A 10,285-nucleotide genomic window follows, 5' to 3' on the forward strand; every position below is an offset into this window, starting at 1 on the left:
AGGTGAGAATGAGAGGGCAAAGGAAGGAGTATGTATAGTTGTGAGTAAAAGACGGAAGAAGAGCATAAGACAGTATGGATCAGTTGGGTCAAGGATTGTGTAGGTAAAGTTGAAAGTTGGAATACAAATGTGGGTGAGTGTCTGTGTGTATGCGCCAATGCAAGATCGTGCTAGCAGAGTGAGAGAAGAGTTCTGGACAAATGTGGAAGTGTGCATGGAAAAGTTTGGAAGGAATGAGAGTGTTTTTGATCGGTGATATGAATGGTAAAGTAGGGAATGTGAAGGTGGATGAAATAGTTGGTGAGTGGGGTGTGCCTGCTGAGATAGATGAGAATGGCAGTGCGTTAGTGGACATTTGTGCTGGGAGGGGGTTGGTGATAGCCAATACCCTCTCCAGGCATAAAATGATCCACAGGTATACATGGCGAGTGTTGAGAAGGGTGGGTGGTGAACTGAATGAAAGGAAGGCAATGACTGATTATGTATGTGTGGATGAAAGGATGCGAAGATGTGTAATGGATCCAAGAGCTTATAGAGGTTGGGGGAGTGGACTTTCTGACCACTACTTGGTGGTGGCCAGAATTAGGATCTAAGTAAGATGGGGGAATAGAAGATGGGAAAGACGAGACGAAGGAGTAGTTGCAAGGAGAGTTGAAAGGTTACAAGAGGATGAGAAAAAGGCAGAGTATAAGAGAGAAGTGGAGGAACGATTGGGCAAATATGAATTGGAGCAGATGGGGGACGTGGAAGGTGTGTGCAGGATATTTACAGAAGAAATATGTGCAGCATGTGATGTGGTGTGTGGGAGGAAGAGAAGACAGACGGGGGTGCAAGGAACACCGTGGTGGACTGAAGAGGTGAGACAGGCTGTGGCACAAAAGAAGAAACCATACAATGAATGGATGAGAAATAGGGGCGTGGAAGAAGTTGAGAGGCGGAAGAGAGAGTTATATGCAGAAAGAAAGAGAGAGGTGAAAAGATTAGTAAGAGAGAGTAAGAAGAGAGTGGATGAGGAATTTGGAAGGAATTTGAGTGTAAAGTGGAGGGACTGTAAGAAAATGTTCTGGAAAGAGGTGAAGAGAGTAAGACAAGGTGGAAGTAAGGTTAGCAGGGGAGTGAAAGATAAAAATGGTAGATTACTAGCGGAGAAGGGAGAAAAAGTGAGCAGATGGAGAGAACACTTTAAGGAACTGTTGAACATAGAGGATGGAAGTAATGCGAATATAAGTGGCTGGAGAATGGCTGGGAGAAGGAGAGAGGTGAGAAGACAAGAAGAAATCAGTAGGATAGAAGCTGTGGAAGCAATGAAGAAAGTTAAATTGGGGAAAGCCCCAGGAATTGATGGAGTGTATGGTGAAATGCTGAAGCATGGGGGAGAGATAGTAGTAGAATGACAGAGTTAGAGAAAGAACAGAGGAATTAGTTGGAGAAGAACAGGGAGGCTTTAGGAAGGGAAGAGGTTGTGTAGATCAGATATTCATTCTTAAATCTTTAGTGGAAAAGTTTCTAGAGAAGGGAAAGAAGTTGTATGCGGCTTTCATGGATTTGGAGAAAGCATATGACAGCGTGGATGACAATGATTGTGGAAAGTATTAAGAATATATGGAGTAGATGGGAAGTTGTTGAATGCTGTGAAGAGTATGTATGATGGTGCTAAGGCTGCAGTGTGTGTGGATGGTGAACTAAGTGATTTTTTCTCTTTGAAGGTTGGGTTGAAACAGGGATGTGTCATGTCTCCATGGTTGTTCAATCTGTAAATGGACAGGGTAATAAAAGAGGTACATGGTAGGGTAGTGGATGTTGGAGTGGCCCTGGTGAGAAAGGGTAGTGTTTGGAAACTCCCTGTACTGTTGTTTGCAAATGATACTGTGTTGTTGAGTGAAGATGAAGGGGAGCTGCATGGCTTGGTGGATGAGTTTGGGAGAGTGTGTAAGAAACGGAATCTAAAGGTGAATGTAGGGAAGAGTAAAGTGATGGTCTTTGAGAGAGGTGAAGTCAGTGAATGAACAGCGAGGTTGGATGGTGAGGAATTGGAAAATGTGAGTACGTTTAAGTTCTTGGGTAGTGTGATGAGTAAGGATGGAGGTTTGGAGGGTGAAGTGCTTGAAAGGGTACAGCAGGGAAGAAAGGTTGCTGGTTCTTTGAAAGCAGTGATAAGAAACAGGGAAGTGTGCATGGAGGTGAAAAAGTTACTACATGACAGTATTGTGATACCAACTCTAACGTATGGAAGTGAAGCTTGGACGTTGTTGGAAGGACATAAGTCAAGAATGAGAGCAGTTGAAATGAGTTATTTAAGAGGAGCCTGTGGAGTCACATGGAGAGACAGGCTGACGAATGAGGATATAAAGGAGCGTTGTGGTGTGGATGTGGATGTGATAGGAAGCGTTATGAGGAACACACTGAGGTGGTTTGGCCATGTGGAAAGGATGGAGGGTGAGAGGCTGATGAAGAGTGTGTATGTGAGTGAGGTGGAGGGGGGAAGAGGGAGGGGGAGGCCGAGGATGAGATGGAGGAATGGGGTGGAGAGGTATATGACAGATGAGGGTGTGAGTTGGGAGCAGGGCAGTGAAATGGCGGGGGACAGGGCGACTTGGAGGCGATTTGTTTGTGGCCACCCGAAACGGGATTGAGGCGTCTGGCAATAGATAGATAGACTTTATCACACTTATATAATTATCTACAGTATTTATCCATACGTTTCCTATAGTAATAGTAGTTTATTTTCACTCCAGACATTCACTTTCTCGTTCAGTAAACCACGTAGACAGCGCAGCTTTCACTTTCACTGTCATTACTTCAGGTATTTGTTCTCATATTCTTATATTACTAATTATTTACATTTCTATTTACATTTTCTATTGTATTTACATTATTGACACTTCTATTTTATTTTCACAATGTTATGCACTGTCACTTGCAGTAACTTATAAAACTATTCCACTGTTCAATCATATTTACATCCATTGCTTTCACTTGCTATATACTGTACACATTACTTACACGTTATTTACATTTCTGCTTGCACTGTTTTAGAACTGCTTCAGGCTGTGGTAATCAAAGACGCATGTTACACAGAGGGGAACCTGGCACTCAGCGCACTGCCAAGAGGTGCGTTTGTGCTCAGGTGTGCATCTGGTGGTATGTGCACACATCTGGCACCTGCGGATCACAGCCTTCCTCTTTGTTGTGGCAGGCATTTGCACCAGTCTTTGCCGATCCATGTACGCCCTCTGCTCACGTCTGTCAGGAAGTCTAACAGAATGGCACCTTGGAGCTGTTTCTGTCGCCCTACCATACCTCTCAAGCAGCTGCTGAACACAAGTCCTGGCAAACAAACTCAGGGAGAAGGACTTGGGTGGCTTTACCTTCATCTTGTACAGGATGAAGGCATTCAGCATCGTCATGTCAATGAGATGCAGAAAAACTTTCCTGTACCACCTAGTATTCTTCCTGAGGCAATGGATCTCTCCAATCATCATGTTGGACTTGTCCACTAGCCACATGTTGATACTGTAGTCGATGACAGCATCAGGTTTCCTCATAGGTTCTCCTGTCCTACGGATGACCTTTCCACTGTCTTTCAGTTACCCTTTGTGTACGGCTGTGAGCATGTGCATGACCCTCTTGTCGTGCCACCATATTGCCAGCATCTTCTCAGACTTGCATAGGTGCATGTCTCCTCGCTGTGGATTTTGTGCCTCGGGGAATTTGGGGAAGTGGGCACAATTGCTCTTAACGGTGCCACAGGAGCCGATGCCGTGCTCTGAAAGGTATTTAGCAAGTTTCGGTGCTGTATAGTAGTTGTCAGTATACTGCACATGATTCCCACCAAAATACCTTTCAAGCAGCACTTTCACTACACAGCCTAAGAAGCCAAGGGGGTGTGTTTTGTCCAGATCGACAGTGCTGGCTGAATAGATGACGAAGTCAAGGATGTACCCCGTCTTACAGTCACACAATACAAAGAACTTGATTCCAAAGTGATGACGTTTGCTTGAAATGTACTGTATGAACCTCAGATGTTCTCTGAACAGAACCAAGGATTCGTCTATGACAACCTTTTGAAAAGGGTGGAAGAATGACATAAATTTATCCTTCGTTCTGTTCAGAATCTCCCGGATCTTCCAGAGTGGGTCAGTCTGGGAAGGTACATTGTTGTTGATGAAGTGGAGATTTCCCATGATGTTACGGAAGCGATCTCTGGCCATGTACTTACTGAAGGTGGGTGAGGGTAGTAAGGGGTCCATGGACCAGTAATCTTCCAACTCATGCTTCTCTGAATGGGGCATGAGAAGCATTAGGGCAAAGAACACATACAGTTCCTGCACTCCAAGCATGGTCCACTGTTGCATTTTCACTGCACCTGCACCACTTGCAGCACGTTGTGACACTACCTGTTGGTCTCATCACATATGTACTGCATGACTTCGTCATCAAGGAATGCCAAGAGGTAGTCCACACACTCAGCATCTTTGTCAAGAGTGAAGGCAGGCCATATCGCTGAGGAACTCTCATAAAAGTGGAGTTGTTCGGGGACGAAATTGGAAACTTCCGTCCACACGAAGGCGTCCAGGGTTCCCTCTCATGGCGGTGTAGGCTGGGTGAGGGTGGATGAGGATGGCTGTGAGGCAGACTGGGCTGTTTCAAGGTCACTCTGACTGACCCTAGGTTGCCGTGTAGCACTAGCAGCCCTTACTCTAGATGCTACTCTACTTTTACGACGACTTAGGGATTTACCTCGTCCCCTACAGCCTGCCTTCACTGTAGGTGCTGGAGGAGACTCTGGCGACGAAGACTTAGGTGAAATTTCCGCTGAAGAGGAGGAAGAAATTAGCGAAGTGGAGCTGGGAGAGTGGGGAGGTGATTCACCTCGGGACTCATGGCGGGCTGGGTCAAGCAGGGCCATTGTTCAGGGGCTAACCTGCCTCCTCTTCACTCCCTTCCCAATTCCTTCCCTTCCTGCACTAAGGGCTCCTTTCCCTTGGAAGTAGGACGAACCTGGGACACTGAAGCACTCTTACTGGCAGTTTCTGTCACGATTTCCTCCCCAGGCTCATCACACGATTCACTCGAAAGATCAAAGTCACTATCCATCATTATTATCGATAATTCAGCCAGTTCACGTTCCACTGCAGAGTCACTTAGTCCTTTACTGCTTCCCACACGAGGTTTAGTAGGAGTAGAGGTCACAGGGCCTTTGCAATGAGCGCAGAAGCGGCTTAAATGGAGGGGCACGAGTGCTACATGTTTTCATCTCAAAAGACGACACTGAACTGAATGACGTGGCGTATATGGGCAGCCAAGGGTTGTCAGTGTCAGTGTGATGACAGCTGCTAATTTATATGCCATGAAACGATTGGTAGGAAATCTAGACAATACATAATAAATTTGGTAATTCCAGGTGAATGTAGATACCACTTGGGCTTCTCCCTTCTTTCTTATATATATTTTTATTACGAGAATAGGTCATACAGCACATTTCAAGGGGAAAAAAGCAGGGATAATTAGCAAACGAGTGCATGTGGAGTGTTGCCAGGTGATAATTAGCCAATTCCAGGTGTATGGCACTATCAATTACCTTATTTCTTTTTATATATATTATTTTGTATAAGAATAGGGCATAGGGCTCATTTCAATGGATAAAATCAGTGGAAAATTCCGAGGAAGATTTACGTAGCGCAGCGCGGCCGGACAGGCGAGAGGAGAGTGTCATGGAGGGAAGGTAGGAAGGGGAGTCAAGAATGAGGAAAAATGGCTAAATCGTCAACAATGAATGGGAGTACAGATGACATTAGCAGTGCTGACTATTGTTGGACACTGGCAGTACTGATAGATGATACAAGCCACCACTTGAAAGCCCGGGCAAATTCAAAATAACACAGAATCACAAAAGTGACGCCCCGTGGTATGATCCATTGTGCCTGAGCATCACGAAAGTGACACCCCGCGGTTAAGGAGTTAAGCACATTGTGGAAGACTGCATTGCACACAATCACTTACGCCAACAACACAACATACACTTCTTGAGAGCTCTGTAGGAAAGCCTGGTCTTGGCCATGGTCTTCCTTAGGGACTCGGGGCTGTTTGGCCAGTCTGCCTAGGGAACAACAACTACTACTACTACTACAGTTGGTTGAGTCAATGAATATGTGTTCTTTTGCACAAGTACTCTTGTTTTTTAGGTATTGTTACATCCCTGTCCCACATTTCCACAGGCTCTTACGACAGTAGTTAAGCATAGGAAGGACATTGCCCAGAGAGTTGTTCTTCCCAGAGGCAGCCTTTCAGTGTACAACAGTGAGATCAGTTCAGGCACTGTAAATAAACACTAGCATCTTATGTTTGCTGTCTTTATTTTCCAAAGAATGACACTTAGTGCATGCCAACTTTATTTCACTGTTTTCACAAGTACCAGAGCTATAGTCTTCACTAACTACACTGACACAGAACTAAATTCAAACTGAACTGAAAAACCTCTAGTCCCTTCCACATACTTATATAAGCTTCCTGTATACTAGAATTATCTACTACATTCTCAGGGAAACAACAGTTACCATCTCGGAGACATTTAAAATATTCAGAGTTTTCACACACTGTGTAACACTCTTGCATACAAACTGAGGTAAAATTACATAGTTTAACAAACAATCATGTAAAGAAAATATTATTGAGAGAAAGAACACAAAATTTACAGTAATGCGTAACTTACAAAATAACTCTGCTCAGAAATAGCAGGCAAACTGGCAACTCTGACACGTACCAGAAAAATTCGAGAATTGTCGGGAATACTCCAGCATTACCTAATTGGCAAAATCCCTCTTCTCAACACTACCTCCTTCCTAGTCCTTTGTCGTTCCGAATAAACTGTACAGTACATACAAAGATAATCATTAATCATAATGAAACATTTAATTATACACAAAATAATCCTTCAACTTATCAGGTCTTCTCCTAAGCCACTTCCAATGATGTCCCTGCTCTTCCACACAGTCCACTCCTCCTGGAATGTCTTGGTCCTCTTCCTGATTCACTTCTTACCTTTGGAAACTGTCACCATCCTCTTGAACTTTAGCTCCATGATCCTCCTCAACATCCTCGGCTGCGGGTGAGCACAATTCCTCAGAGACATCCCAGCTGCACTGTCTTGACCCATGGTACTGCCACCAAAGATTCACATGTACCACCTTTGGGCGAGACTTCCCGCCTCTCCGAATCCAGTACATCACATCTGAAAGGCAGTCCATCACAGTGTAAGGCCCGTCCCATTGGCTCTGCAGCTTCGGTGACTGTCCCTTCTTCTGCTGAGGATTGTAATAACCAAACTTTGTCACCATCCTCGAAGCTCACCTCACTTGCCTTGGCATCGTACTTGCACTTCATCACTTCGCCCGAAAAGTTTACAGCTTCTCCCACAGTCTTGATGTACAGTCTCCAAACTTTCCAGCTGGGCCACCTAGCCACGACATTTGGGTATGTGTGCTGGCAACAGTGTATCTGTTTGTTCGTGTGTACATGCTCAACCAAAGTTAGGATCATCAACTCTTGTCACCTGTGATGAACCTCAGCCAGTGTTCATCCCAATATTCGGTCGACACTTTTTAGCCAATAGAATTTCAAAGGAACTTTTTGAAAGTATTGGATAATGTGAGTATTGAAAACAATAAAATATTCTAAAAGACGGCATCTTCACATTTATTACATATTCATAAACTTATTCTTTTTCATTATTACATGATAAACCCATGGCTTATCACTTAATCATTACGTGGATCACTGTGCTTGCAGTGCAAACACGGCAATTGTTTTAATAGTTGATATATGTTAAATATGTGAAACAGTACTGTAGGTGACGTGGCAGTTAACGCTTCCACCAGCTGATCTGTGTGACATAGTTCCACCCCAGTCAGAAGCGATGGATATCTCTTAGTAAATACCAAGCCCTTATCTTATGACCTAGGTCATAGTAGCAGCCAGTCAGCAACATGACATATCCTCACACCCCAGGCCTCGGTGACGGGCTTTAAAGAACCTAGGTTTGTGGGATAAAAAAAAAAAAAAAAAAAAAAAATGGTGTTCCAACTTGTAATGATAATTTCATGTTCGTTATATTGCATTTACCAGTCACATAAGTAATATCACAGGTAATGGTGATATAAATGTCCCAGCTAGAATCAATAGCAATTGTGCTTAAACTGTCTGGAAGCTTTTGCATACTGTGATGTAGCAGTGGAGTCTTCATCTTGCTATAATGTGAGATAATGTTGTTCGGTGAAGAATCGATGAACGTGGAAATGTGTGACCTCACACAAAAGCAGCACTGCCCACAATCAGTTTTCTTTGTAATGTGTAGTTCAGTCATTCATTAGATGAATGGTCTATAAAGGTGTGCTGTAATGACCATAGTCATATGAAATATGATAGAGTAAGTCATTATCATAGCTGATATAATTGCCACATTCGACAACAGTATGCATAAGCTCTTTGCCGGTTGAGGTGACAGTATTTTGACGTCCTACCTCTTCGTGGTGCACCATAGAACACATAAAAACATATACCTGAAGTACTACCAACGAGGAAAGAAGCAACCTTAACAGTGTCTGAACATTATCCTAATGTTTATTGGTCAGTGTCATTCATGATGTGAATATGGCAGATTATCTTACTTGTAACTGGATGTATATATTAGGTAAATGCATTCCTCTTCAACCTATACTGATAATGGTATCAAGTGAAAAAAAAAACTGTGAAATGGAATTACTGATATAAGGAAGGAGTGAGAGAGAGAAAGGCTTAGAGCAATTCCAGTATATAGAGCATAGTATGGGAACAATGTATAAACAACATAGAAATTACAATGTTTAGTATTGTTAAGAATGCAGATATTTAGTAGAATGCTAATGGATCTCAAACATTATCTATCTATCTATAAACCTAGGCTGTTTCCCTCAAGGAAAGGGAGGTAGCCGAGACAGGACAACACCCCCCCAATTTACTCATCCATTCAAACACATTCATTCGCATCTTAGCCCCAAAGGGGAGAAGAGACAGATCCTCACCGCACCACACCGCACGAGGGTCAACTGCGCAGGTGACATCCGCAGCAGGGCCTGGCAGCACAGCTGGTTTACCCCTGCCACATCATAATAGTCCCATCCCATTACCCGCACCTGACCTGATTAGCTGATCAGACCAAATGTGGGAGAATATCCCCTTAGGGCTGCGTCATCATTTACTCACTCACAATTTCTCACCATCTTTTTCTGTCATGCACAGCCACCCTTCTTTGCTCAACAGACATCCCTGTCGCATCCAACGTGCTCTTCACACTGTCCATCCATCCTATTTGTGGTCTCCCTCTCAGCCTTACACCTCTCACATCAGATCTAGTTATCTTTTTCATCAATCACTCATTATCCATTCTCTCCATACGCCCAAACTATCGCAACACCCTCTGCTCAACTCGATCAGCCATCTTCCGAACAACTCCATTTCTCCTTCACACTTCATCATTTCTCACTCGATCCATACACGTCACTCCACACATACGTCTCAGACACCTCATCTCCATTACATTCAAAATTTTCCTCTCTGCTACACCCATATTCCATGTTTCAGCCCCATATAACGCAGTCGGTACCACAACACCCTCATACAACCTTCTCTTTACATCCATTCTAAGCGGACAACATCTAAAAACTTTTTTCCATTCCTCCCAGCACCTTTCCTACTTCTCTCATTCTAAACTTAACTTCTGCATCTATTCTTCCATCCACAGCAACATGTGACCCTAAATACTTAAAACACTCTACCTCCTCAAGGAAGTCACTGTTCAACACTATATTCATCCTTTTACCATCTACTGACCTCGTACACTTCATCACGTTACTCTTATTCTCAGTTACTTTCAATTTCCTCCTTTCACACACTCTTCCAAACTCCTCTACCATCTGTCTCAATGTCTCCTCTGAATCAGCCACCAGTGCAGTATCATCTGCAAACAGCAGCTGCTTCAGATTCCACTCTCTACCATCAACATCTACCAGACTCATTCCTCCACCTAAAACTCTTGCTTTCATCTCCTTTACAACACCATCCATATAAATATTAATCAACCAAGGCGACATCACACACCCTTGCCGCAGCCCCACTCTCACGGGAAACCAGTCACTCACAGTTTTTCCCACTCTTACACACGCCCTACTATTTACATAAAAACTGTTCACCCCTTTTAGTAACCTACCATCAAGTCCATACAATCTTAAAACAGTCCACAAAGCCTCTC

This window comes from Coenobita brevimanus, chromosome 72 (assembly GCF_032717465.1).
Source record: "Coenobita brevimanus isolate Jiangsu-jjx chromosome 72, ASM3271746v2, whole genome shotgun sequence".
NCBI classification, from domain to species: domain Eukaryota; kingdom Metazoa; phylum Arthropoda; class Malacostraca; order Decapoda; family Coenobitidae; genus Coenobita; species Coenobita brevimanus.